This window comes from Dreissena polymorpha, chromosome 1, assembly GCF_020536995.1.
Source record: "Dreissena polymorpha isolate Duluth1 chromosome 1, UMN_Dpol_1.0, whole genome shotgun sequence".
Taxonomy (NCBI): domain Eukaryota; kingdom Metazoa; phylum Mollusca; class Bivalvia; order Myida; family Dreissenidae; genus Dreissena; species Dreissena polymorpha.
This window is the reverse complement of record NC_068355.1, coordinates 118,220,187-118,233,699: the sequence shown is the minus strand read 5'-3', so window position 1 is coordinate 118,233,699 and position 13,513 is coordinate 118,220,187. Positions and strand designations below refer to the sequence as shown.

Below are 13,513 nucleotides of genomic sequence, written 5' to 3'. Positions count from 1 at the left end.
AATACATGATGTATTTAGCTTTCAAGCCAACGATACAAGTCAAAGAACTGTTACACGTATAACGCAATTCGACCAATAAGAACAATAAAGTTTAAAGTAGTAAATGCTTTTTTTTGTAAATACTATTTGTATTAAAAGACTTTAAACGCATGTTAAAGTAGGGTTAATATTTAGTTGATGGGTTTTCCAAGTGCCAATGCCATGCTTATTGCAAACAGTGAATAAAGAAAGTGCTTAATTGATTTACGAATGTTTTTCTATGATTGGCAAGTTTTTATTGTCACCAGTTGTATGTATTGTGCAAATACAAGGTTGGCTGTGGCAGTCAGCGGATGTTTTGGTAGAGTATAGAGACTGGTTCTGGAGAGCTAAGACGTGACGAATAATATTACGACGTCCGCAGCGTGGCGCATGGGCGTGGGAGCAGGAAATATGCGAGGTAAATCACATGATAATATGGCCGTGTGATAGAGATGTTTTGCCACTTTACGTTTAACCGCAAACTTTGAATTGTTTCAAACTATACCACCATTAGTATGATATTTTTGCAATAAAACATTGTTATTCCAGATTACTTTAAAAAAAATGGATATCAAATATTAAATATTTTATACTCAATTAAATATATATTTTTACGTTAAGAAATACGATCACAGGGAACTAAATTTAATGAGAATTTTTGAAAACTTTTTTCATTGTCACTCGGTCTATAAAGTTATCCAATGTTTTCTGAGAAATGAAATCATTGTCCAGATTGGTTTTCTTACAGTAGACGGTTTATCTTTCAGTGGCAGGCGATAAAACACACAACACATTATTGCAACAAACCAAACATCTGTAAGCTTTTGCTCATCCGTCTTGGTCACTACTGTCACGCTAAGAAATGCGAATATCTAAAATACCAAGAGAAAGAGATAGCAAAGCACAGCGCTGCGATATCATACGGGAAGAGGATAGAATTGTTGTTACAGTAATCGATTAGAAGTTGTGTGATTTATCATACATGTATTTGGATATTGAAGTTGTAATGAATACTCTCCACAGAGGCAATTGTACAATAGTTTTCGTTGTTCTTTCACTGTAACATGTATGAATCGCTGAGTCCATGTTGGTAGCATATACGATATATAACAGATACGCAGCGGCACATTTTGGCTATTTATAACTGCCATAATACATTTTACTTAATTAACGCCTGTATACAAATTAACAAAGTTTACTTTGTATAATTCTCAATTTCTAGTTTAAATAGCACGGACAATTTAGGTCATATGAAATGATATGTATATAATGTGTTAGTCTGACCTTATGATTATTCATATGACAACATGGATAGGCTTACATCATCAAAAACTATAGCATGCTCTTTGTTTATCGTTTCAGTATTAAAAGTGAGTTGTTTCCAATACTCAAAAATATATCTGCTAAAAGTGTAAAATTATACAAGCCATCGACTAGCGAATTATATTTTACCTATATTATGTTGATAAAATGCCCAACATTTACACAATAGTTGTATTTGCTAACTATATAATCTATTCAATAGATGATGATAGTACAACTATAAAGTAATTAGAATTGCTTGTGCAGAATTTTCCCGTTTCCGTCTGAATATCCCAGTTTAAATCATGCTACATTTTGAAAGAGCTTGCGCGATTCAGTAACATGAAATTTATCTTGTATAAAAACTGTGCTACAAAATGGTTGAGCAAGAAATGTTTATGTGTCTGGGCATATGAAGTAATTACGGGAAAACATGTCTTGGTTGCACTTATCGTGAAGGCTGAAATTAAAGTGTGATATAATTTTAATGCATTTAAACTAACCAAACAAATCGTGTCAGTTAGTCTTATTTCAGATATTTCGCTAATTGACTATGATTCCTTCCGACAAGAAGCCGAATGTTCTTAGTAGTCCATATAAACGCACTCCCAGAGCCTTTGATAATTTTTGCTCTGGCGGCTCTGGGAGTCCATATGCACCCCTTCATAAACATGGGTGCTGTTCAGCGCACGGAATCCGTGCGAATACCACATCGTTATGGACTTTAATAGGCTCCATCACATAACCCTACGTGCAAAATATTGGTGTACTGCGACATAACCAATATTGGGTCAATTTTCCAATATGGCGGATACAGCGTACAAAAGAAAAACTAAGTCAATGAAAAGCAATTATTTCATGCTTTAATGGTACCATTTGGATGAGTTTGTGGTTTAGACAGGTAAACTTTAATAAGTTCTTGCAGTTTCAGTGTTCCTTAACCCTTGCATAGTTGAAAACATTTTGGACAAGAGAGAGCGCATTGCACCTCTCAGCAACCTATTGCGTTATAAAGCTGAGAGTTGAATTATTGCAACTAATGTTCTTAGTTATTCTAGCAATCCATTTATCCTTAAGAGATAATTGTATCGAAAAACTCTTTTATTTTTCATACATGTATCACACATCAGTAGCATGAAATATATCTTGTATAACAAAGACTTTCCTACAAAATGTTTGTGCAAGAAATCTTCTTCTTATGATACAACACTCTTTATAAATATAATATTTTGTTCCGGTGCTTATCGGTCAAGGGCTGAGAGCTGTACAAAAGTTGTAAAAATGTTTATGTGTCTGGGCATTTGCAGTAATAACGGGAAAACATGTCTTAATTTCACTTATCGTGAAAGCTGAAATTACGTGTTAGATGTCTTAATGCATTTAAACGAACCCAACATATCGTGTTAGTTAGTCTCATTTCAGCTATTTCACTAATTGACTATGATTCCTTCCGACAAGAATCCGAAAGTTCTTAGTAACTTTGGCAATCCATTTCTCCTTAAGATATAATTTTATCGAAAAGCTCTTTTTTTTCATACATGTATCACTCTTCAGACAGTTTCTGCACCAATGATGTATATTAACACGTTAAAACAATGTAATGAACGCTTCCAGAAAGGTTGAATATAAATAATACGAAACGGATTTCAAACTTATTTTCATCGTTTCCTCTCGAAGTAGTGTTGCGATGTTTCAATGACCTCTTTAAAAACAATTATTTGAATTACACCTTTTATCACGCGACCTTTGTCAGAGCTATTTCTAAGAAATGAAATCGTCATCACACGTGTGATTCTTTTTTGTGTAAGGATATACTAATATAAAATATCATCGGTAATATTTCATTTTATATTTAAATCATATTTATTCTCTGTAGAAAATGTAAATCGATTTCAGAACCGACTTTGACACAACAAATTGCAATTGACACATTTACAATATAAACAGAGGGCATTGCAGTTGACATATAACACAGACATTGTGAAACGAAACGCACTTTGGTTGTTCCTAATACATCATCGTTTGATCAGTACCATCATAATTATCATCATCACCGTAATCGAAATCGCGATCATCATAATTTTTATCATAATAGAAGTCATCACGCTCGTTACTTCATCATAACAGTATAAATAACCTCAGTAGCATTTTTATCATCTCTTTGATGATCAATATTGCAAACATCGGTCAAGAACTCAACTGTTTGATATTGAAATATCTCGAAAACTTATGTATTGTTACTGAATTATTCCTAACCGATTACTTCTCTCACAATTATTATATAAAAATAGCGTATATACTGATATTGGTGATAATCTTATATACATATATTTCCAATTTAGATATTTAGGACAATAAAGTCTTGAGCGGCGATGGTAGTTTTGTGTTATTGTTGGTGATAACATAGCATCATCGTAGGGAAGTGTTGTTGTTGTTGTTGTTTTGTTAATTATGGGGGTGTTCCTCTGCGGCTGATGACGGTGAATGTGAAAAAGATAAGGAAAATGATAAAAAGGCATTATGATAAACATGATTATGTACCACATTTATATTATGTTCACCAACAACAAACACTATAACATAATGCACGGTGTTCAATGCGGCATTCTTGTTTACAGCAAAGTGCGTTCAAACGGTTAACTAAATTGGTGATAAACACCAATTATGGGTTGACACCATTTTGCCGTTTTACTGGACACACTTCAGTCGTTGTGTACTGTTGTTGTTTTCAATGATAATAGCACTCCATAAACTTTTTGGTGCAGCTTTGATTCAATAAATGGCTGTTTTATCCAGTCATGTTCTTATTTTATTTAATTGTTTTCTTTTTTTATTCGTATTGTTTTTAAAGAACAGTGTATGATTTGATGCATGTTTACCAACAAGGAAGAATATGAACTTCAACACATTTTAAAGATTCTTCCATAAAAATATAGTGATGACTTATATAATTGAACAAAACCCAATACACCCCTTTTTGAAATAGTTTAGTAGGTGTGTTTTTTCAAATGTTTTTATGTTGTGTAGTATGTTTATAATAATTGTGCTAGAAATTGATGAGAAGATGCTGCATTCGTTTGCATATTATCTAAACGCGTGGAGTTGATTTATAAAACATGTGATTGCCACACTGAGGGAAAATGTATACATCTAATAGTTTGCTCTTAGCGCGTTCTTGCAGTTCTAATAAGTATTGCAGAGCAGCCAACAGTTGATTTACCTTGTTTTATTATTATTTGACTTTGCGCGTGCCTAGCTATAATAATTATTAAATTTAAAATTTATATAGTATTGTTTAATTCAAATATTGTACTAAGTGTGTTAATGATTATATGCTATAACACATTTTGCTCTGTTTAGTGTGTAGCTGTATTTTACCTTTGGTTTTTGTTAGACATCCACTTCAACGATACAGATAGCTATAATCATGGTACAAAAAAACTGCTTTTCATTGCGAGTAGAATGTGCTTGTAAAACGTAGTTTATGCTTATTATCTACAAATAGTCTGTTCCTGTTCCGTAAAGCCTCTAAAATACGCGTTGAGTCGGATGAGAGTAAGCGAAACGGGATATTAACAGTTAAAGAGAAATTACTGACCGTAGTTTCATTTTACTTGATTTATTGATACCATCATATTATGATATATCGCCAATTTGTTCAACGCGATACTACTTACTACGTTACTAGCAAAATGCATTTTTTTCATAATGCATAAATTAGCTTCTTCCTTGATAAGTATAAATAATAATGTCAATAGATTGATTGTTATGTCATTATATTGAACATTTTATTCAAATGATATGTCAATTGTTTCATTAATGTAGTTGAAGAACTAATATACATGACAACACATATTAAACAGCAGAACTGCCATGTTAGGCGTATCGAATCGTTTTTTTCGCCACGGCAATTGTTGGGGGAACTTTAGCGAACAACTAAAAATCATTAGCGAGATGGTTAATCGGACTTAGTTTACAATCCAATTCTTTCAAAAAAACGCCACCGTCGTGCTATAAAAATGTAGCTGTGTTGCTTTCTTCGTTTATTTCGTGTGGAATGAACATGTTTTTATTTGTTTTGCACAGAACCTAAGTTTTCTGAACACAATGACACATATATTATCATTCAGAGCGCATGATAGAAAAACATCATTGACGAAGTAAAATCTAAACCCGTGGGGTATTCTGTATTAAACAGCAGGTTATTAGGCTTATTTCAATCGTAATAACCAGATAGTGTACATGTATTCAGCATTAGCAAAACAATTTATTTGCCAAGACTTGTATCCTACGAACAGATTACTGAAGGGTCTGAAAATTACTTATTTTTGTTTATGAATTTCAAAGTTGAATGTATTTGATGTCATCTTATGTCCATATTTTTGTTGACAAAGATATTGAATAAAGATTGTATTTGAGTTTTGTTGTTGCGAAAATCTGATGACGATCAATATTCCGACAACAAGAGTAGTTTCGCCTCGTACAAAAAAATAATGCGAAACCATGTTAATTTCTGTTAAAATATTTCTACATAAAACATTACACATTACAAAACAAACAATAAGTGCTGCTTCCATGAACTTTTAATGATCAGTTAATGTAACATCCTCTCTAAAGGAGCGAAATAGCATAAATAATGCAACGAAGCCATGGATTTAACTGACTTTTATTTGAGAACTACGTTATGTGGCTTTTACGATAAACATCTTGTTTACATCCTCTACCACAGTAAGACTCCCCACTCGAATTTCGAAGAAGACGGTAAAAAACAGTCTCAGGATGTACGGCAGATAACTACTGTCTCAGTCATAACTTTGTCATATTGATTGATTTAAAAATGACATGGCACAAATGAATACCGCCAGAAGACAACGTGTTGCATGTAACATGTAACACCGATAGTGTTACCGCAAAAGTTGAGAGGTCACCAGACAAATATGGTTATAAAACTGCTTGAAAAAGTATGTCTCTGCCATAATGGAATATAAAAGAACTACAAATTGAAAACATAATAAAACCGCGTGTCGAGTGTGACACCCGTCCCCCCTACATCACTTATGAAGGTCACGCTTATAGGTCAAATGTCAATTGGAAAAAGCCTGTTTCAGCAAATGTATTGCCATGTGAAGATGGATGTCTAAAACAATTTTACACAAATACTGACCAACATAAGACAGTGTGTCGTGTAAAACATCCATTTTCTTATCTCGATTATATTATGTCAAATGTCCATTTTAAAAACAAATGTGGATACATGTCTTGTTTATTTTTTGTATTAAGTTGTGGACATTTTTTCTAAACGCAGCCTATATTCGAAGGCATATACGCAATCACACTATGTGTGTATTCGTGTTTTTATTTCGTGAAGGAGTTTTATTGTTGCATATAGCAATACTTATCTTGCTATAATGTTATTCTTTGATCGATATTGAAGAAAAACTTGTAAATAACGACCTATTATATACTTGTAATTCATTCTAGAGTTTAACACAATGAGCTAATGCTTGAAACCGCTATTATTATTATTTATTATTATTTGTTTTAAATTAATTATTATTTATTAGTCGGTGAAAAATACAATTGTTTAAAAATCGAAACTAGTGTCCTACAAATGCCTCCTTTAAATAACATTGTTCATATAAACAGCTCAATAAGTACGTTAAACCTATAAATCAATACACAGTACACTACATTGGTTATTACCTCATACATTGTAAATATGAGCTACAATTTCTCATTACACAACTGGTCATCGGGTTATGATACTTTTGTGAACAAATAAATACTTGAGTGATATAAAAAAAACTTTGCAAGGTTCAACTGTTTATGTATATTTTTCGCATGTTTTAATCACTTACCAACTCTGCTGGGTTTACAGTTGTGGTCGAGCGCATCGATCAATTTATGATTTGTTTCCATCTTTTACAATGTTTGATGGCAATCGTGAATACGGTTTATGGTTTATTTAATATACACAAGACATACAGTCCATGAGTTTATATGTTCAAAACATAGTAGCATAAATAAAAGCATAGCATTTGATCAGTATTAAATTTCATAAGTTGTAAAATAAAGACTCAATATAAAGAAGTGAAACTCCAGCTGCTGGAGCAGTATTGAATTTTCATTAAAAACAATTAGTTGGTCCTTTATTTAAGGCAAGTGACCGATTGCCCAAACAGTACATGAAAAGGTCTAGGCCAATAGGCCATTAAGAATCTTTTTAACATTGTTATAACGATATCATAAACAACAACAAAGACGAATCGACAAGACAGCGTGAAGCCTTGTAAGAGTTATAAATTATACACAATTAATCATAATAATATTTAGACAGGTTAGAATAGAATGAAATCAATGTGCTTAATATACTCTATGCCCAGTCTTTGAATAACTGCTTAGTGTGAAATTGAACTGTTGATGACTTATGATCATCAATGCGTCGAAGTTATAAATTTATTGTGGCTTGTACAGCGGTTTGACAGTACAACATACAAGTCTTAGAATAGATACCACAGGGATCGTGTTTTGAATCCAATTAAAGATGACTGCATGTATGTTATTACAAAATTCTTTTTGTGTATGATAAAAATTTACCGTGTATGGTTACTATATATACGTTGATAGTGCATGTGTATTTACTTTTTGAGCTTTTTGCAGCCTCGTATTTCTGAATAGCTAAATTGAAGTATATTGAATGAACAGAAAATTGTGAAAGAGTATTGTGCAATTATGATGTGTTTGATTGAGTAAACTCATTATTTAAAAAATAATAGGATCGTCAAGACAATATATGGAGTCATCTATTGTCTATAGTTCCCGATGAAAATGACAAACCATTTTATTTATGTTTGTGGAAATTGACTAGAGTGAATAGTTCGCTCGTTAAAACAAATGTGAAGGATTAAGTTAAAGAAAACATGGTTGGTTACCGGATATAGAGCGTTTATCCGGCGAAGCTTTGAAAATGAAAATATTGCTGATTTCGTGCCGAAAAGGTTATACGTTTTAATTCCCACCACATGCAGTTTTTTTTATCTATCTAGTTTTATAACACTTGATTTTGGACGCATAAACTTTCAAGAGTTTATAAATGCATCACGAGTAATTCCGCTTGCAGGTATGAATAATGCACAAAACACAAACAACTCTTCATGATCTTCCCCATTATTTCTAGGTATTGTTCTCTTTCAAGTATACTTTAATCGCTGAAAATGCATAAGTTAAATGTATAATTCTTAATTTTTGTTCGGAAATGCAGAAAATGCTGTTCTGTCACACTTCATCATACAGTTGTTTTGAAAGATCAATGGCAGAGTGTTGAAATTTAAATAAAGTTCGTAGGAATATTTCTGTTCTTGCTGTGCATTTTGATGAATTAAATAGGTAAGATTTGAAATTTAGGTTTTTTATTGGAACATCGACAAAATGCATTTGACCATTTACATATTCAAAATTATGGTTGAAGTGCATTGGTACAATACATACACATGAGTAGCACTGGTAAGTGTTCAAACATCATTTACAAAAGTAAATGTATTTACAGTTATGTCAAAAGAAACAAGTAGTAAATAAACAATATATTAACGATTCCATACAATATTAATTTAAGAAGCAGCAAATACTTCTAATATTTCATCACGGAGTTTCATTGCATCAGTAAGTAATCTGGCAACATTGTTAATAACTGTAGTATTTTGACAAGATAGTATATTTTTAAATTTGACTAAGTTTGGCCAGTTAGATCGAACATATTTTGTTCGTAGACTTTTTAGACTTTTTTGTAATACTAGTAAGTGTCAAAAACAGAACAATGCGATTATTGCAAAGATAAGGTAAGCTCTCCCTGAATTGTTTGTTTCTCTGTGATGATGTTTTATAAGAAACCATTTTTGATCCAACGACTTAATCAAATAGATGCTGGTATCGATTTCGTATGAACCTCTTTTTGGGATATTTTGATAGAGCACTTAAATTGTACCGTTTGTAATCCAGTTGACGTGTTTTCAATTCTCAATTATATATTGCGATTGATAAAAGTAAAATAGTTTTGATATTTATGCATTGTTATTGACTCAATATTCTTATATGGTTATTAAATTACACATGTGTTGGCTTGTATTGTTATAAAGATTGAAATAAAGTGAAGGGAGCTGAAACTATGTCATGTATTTCAAGTTAAACGTTTTACGAATAATGATAAAAATCATATTTAAGCGGCTGTCCCGATTTTACGCATTTCATACTATAAATTGTATTGCGTATTTGTAACATGTTTTTATTTTTGAACAGGATTACACGAATATCAATTAACTTATCGATACAATTAGTTCGGTCCTGTCATCATGTGTTAATGATAAAAAAAGATTGTGTGGGTTAATAAATGCATGAATACAACACATCAGTAGTCCGATGACAATGATCCCTCAACAGCACGACAAGTTCGTACTTAATTTATGTCTCATGGCAATCATTATATAATTAAATACTCTTAATATTTTATTTGTATCACCCAAGACGAACTGTTCGTAAACCTGATAAATAACAAGTACAGTTATGTCATTATGCTTGCTGCGTATTCCCCGTCGTTAACGATTTATATGAAACGTAACAAACTTAATTCTAACCTCTCTGAAGACGAGATGCAATTGACAGTTTTACAATTGTCCCGAACAGGATCAATATTCTCATCGCATTAAATTGTTAAGCAGTTGTATGGTCAAAAAAATAATTTGCTTGTTACATGTTTTCTCTCTTATTGCTATTTGATTTCAATTCTTTCTTGATGGTGATAATAGATTGCGAAAATAGTTGATTAAGTGTATGGTTTAAAGCTCCATAAATTCCGTTTTATCATTGAACGTTTCAATATGTAGACCTACGTTTATTTGATTGTTATCAATGTGTGTTGTGTTTGCTTTTTTGCTAGGTCTCGAACGTATGTGCTGTTTCAAACTTTTTTCGCAAGTTCGTCACTTTCGACAAATAAAGGAATCACTGCCGTATGCATCTTTTTTACTTAGAAGCAGCTGTTGTGGTATTGTGTATATTTGTCTTAAATTGTTCATGCATTTGTTTACTGAAAATAAGACACATACGCCTCAAATATGGACGCCCATTGCTTAACTAAAAGAAAGTAACATAACACTACCAGGTAAAATACAAAAACAGCATTATATAATATAAAGTATATACTATTTTCATCTTTTAATGCGGCAAAATGTTCTAAATTCTAACCGAATACAATGTGAATCTATCATATCAATAATATTCACGATAACACTTCAACACATACGAAATACACTAGTTTATTTTAAAATTGTATGATAGCAGTTTTCACGACTGCGCCATTTTGATATTAAATATCACTTTAAGGTAGCGCACCTCTAATGATTTCCCGCGATTTATTTTACGATCATTGCCGATCTTAAATGATCGGTTATTTCCGAGAGATGCATTTTATTTTTTTCAAACTTCGAATTTTGATATGTGTTTACCTAATTCATTTAGAATACATTATTTTCACTATTAATATGGACTTTGATCCAATTATCATCTGAAAAATACGATTTCGCGATTTCTTCAAAGATTGACGAGCCTTTTTACCTGTTTACTAATGAATATCTAATTTAAGGATGCACTAATGTGAAGTTGTCGTGGCCGAGTGGTTAAGGCGACGGACTAGAAATCATTTGGGATCTTTCCGCGCAGGTTCGAAACCTGCCGATATCGCATACTTTTTGCGACGCGTTTTATTTCTTTTCTAACGTAATTTGATTTCATATAGCATATAAGCTATGTTTATTGTCAAATATGTTGAAAATTGTAAGAACATCCTTCAATTTTTAAAATTAAAACAACGTTATGGCTTAATTGGGTAATTTACTGCTGAAAATACGAATGATGCATGTTGCATTTTTATTTTTATTTCAAAAAGTAAACGGTAAATCTGTCTATGTCTTGGTATTTTTGCTGTATATAGTGTTTATATGAAAAATTAGTTTAAAATATAACTTAAATGATACTATTTTGAATTTTATGACACTTTGTTTTTAACCGACCCAATTTTTACTTGGCTGAAATCACTTACATTTCATGGCGCTATTCCATAGATAAAAAATTGTAAAAAATAAATGTCTGTAAAAGAATACTTATTTCATATTGTTTAAACTTTAAACACCTTTACTGCATCTGTGCACACCAACTGCATGCCCATATTTGGAAATCTGAATGTATTATGGAACTTTTATATACCCCAGGGGTGAAAATAAACTGGACAAAAGCCGAGCGTGAGAGTCGTTTTGAAAAAAATCGGTATGTTTTTTTAAAAAGCATGGAAAGCCTACCTACAAATTTGCATGTAGTTCAGTAAAATGATGCTGATTAAGAAAATAATTAATTAAATTATATTTGGATATGTGCCCATTAGAGGTGCGCTACCTTAACTCGAAATAATGTGTAGAGATGACACACATTCAATGTTGTCAATCACAAGACTAGCTCCATAGATATGAATGGAATAATGTTCTACTTCCTATTTTAGTTTTGCTTCACTTGGTTTAAGTAAAATCATTTGTTGTTTATTTCTAAAGTAGTATCCAACTACGCACGAAAGGACACAACTTGTCAGCTGACTGATATACTATTTGCGGCCTCGGGCTTTATTTATTTACGACCTATCTTTTCTATTTTAATGAGGAAATGCTAATAACAAACACTGTGACAAATCTGATAAACAAATTGAAGAAAACACAAACAAAAAAATAGAAAAATTAATCAATGAAAAAGTAAACGAAATGCAGGCCAAAATCGACAGCATTGATTTTGATAACAAAAACCTCATAGAAAAAATTTAACAACTTGAAAACATTAATGAAATCAACAAAACAACACTGCAAGACCAAATTGACACAACCAATGAAATACGCAAAACTGCACATAAAAAAAGCTAATTACAACGAGCAGTACTCACGAAAAAACAACATAAAAATCCTAAATATCCCAGAAAATAAAGAGGAAAACGAAACTTCACTGGCAAATACTGTCAGTGAGATCCTAAAGATCAACACAGAGGTCGACCTACAGCCAATAGATGTAGTGGCCATGTACCGCATTCCAACCAAGAAGGGGAAGTTCCGCCCAGTGATAATCAAATTACGCAACAACTCCGTGAAATCTGCCATCATGCGGAAAAGGGCACCAATGAAAAGCAACGGGTACAGGCTGGTGGATGACGTCACAAAACCCAACCAGGGACTCATCAACAGGCTTCTACCGCATCCGAATATCGACAGTGCGTGGTACTTTAATGGGGCGGTCTATGGGAAAACTGTTGCAGAAGAACGTATCAAGTTTGATATAAATGACAATGTTAATGATGTCAGAGAAAACTTTAGGCAGTATAGAAGAAACGGCGGGATCAACTAGTAAGAGTGATGACATTTACAAGCTTAAGTGGTATGTTCTACATCTTACATCTTTTATGATTGCATTTTAAATTACAAATTATTGCCTATATAATATGTTTAACCAGCTTGTATGTGTGTGTTTTTTTCCTCAAAAATTGTCAATAACTGTTCTAATATTTAAATACCTTCCTTGTTATAACCATAAAACTTATTGAAAAATAAATAAATGAGAAAAATACAATCTATTACCAAAAAATCATTTTGATAAAGAGAAAACTTGCAAACGTAAACAAAGATACAAACTATGTTATAATGGTTAAACTCTAAAAACTGACAATAGATTTTTGCCTTCTATTTTAAAGTATACCCTTATAGTCTATATCTATCTATACCTTAAAAAGATCATAGTCCTTATCAAATTTCTTAAGTGTATGGTAGTTTTATCTCCTGAGTAGCACAACAAATCATACATGTATATACAGGTGACGCAATAGCATGACAGCATGGGTATATTTATCAAATGTCTATAGTAGAAATACTTATTTGTCTGTATGTCTACTTTAAAAAACATAAATTACTGCTACTATGATATTATTGTGTTCAATGTTATTAGACCCATTATATATGAAGGGATTGTGTTAAATAATCTGTGTAGTTGTATCCTGTACTTTAGCATATTCAGGATGAATATTTGTTTTTTTCTATATGTACATTATAGGTCAATTGTTCAAAATGAACTGTTGTTGCATAACTTGTGGTACATTAAGGTACATTATCTTGCA

General features: G+C 32.1%; 1 non-coding gene across 1 annotated transcript; it reads left to right on the top strand.

The window, feature by feature from the left end:
- The first annotated feature begins 10,973 nt into the window (after positions 1 to 10,973).
- Positions 10,974 to 11,055, top strand: Trnas-aga (transfer RNA serine (anticodon AGA)). The gene has a single exon. It is a non-coding gene; the product is annotated as a tRNA-Ser (tRNA).
- The last annotated feature ends 2,458 nt before the right edge of the window (positions 11,056 to 13,513 follow it).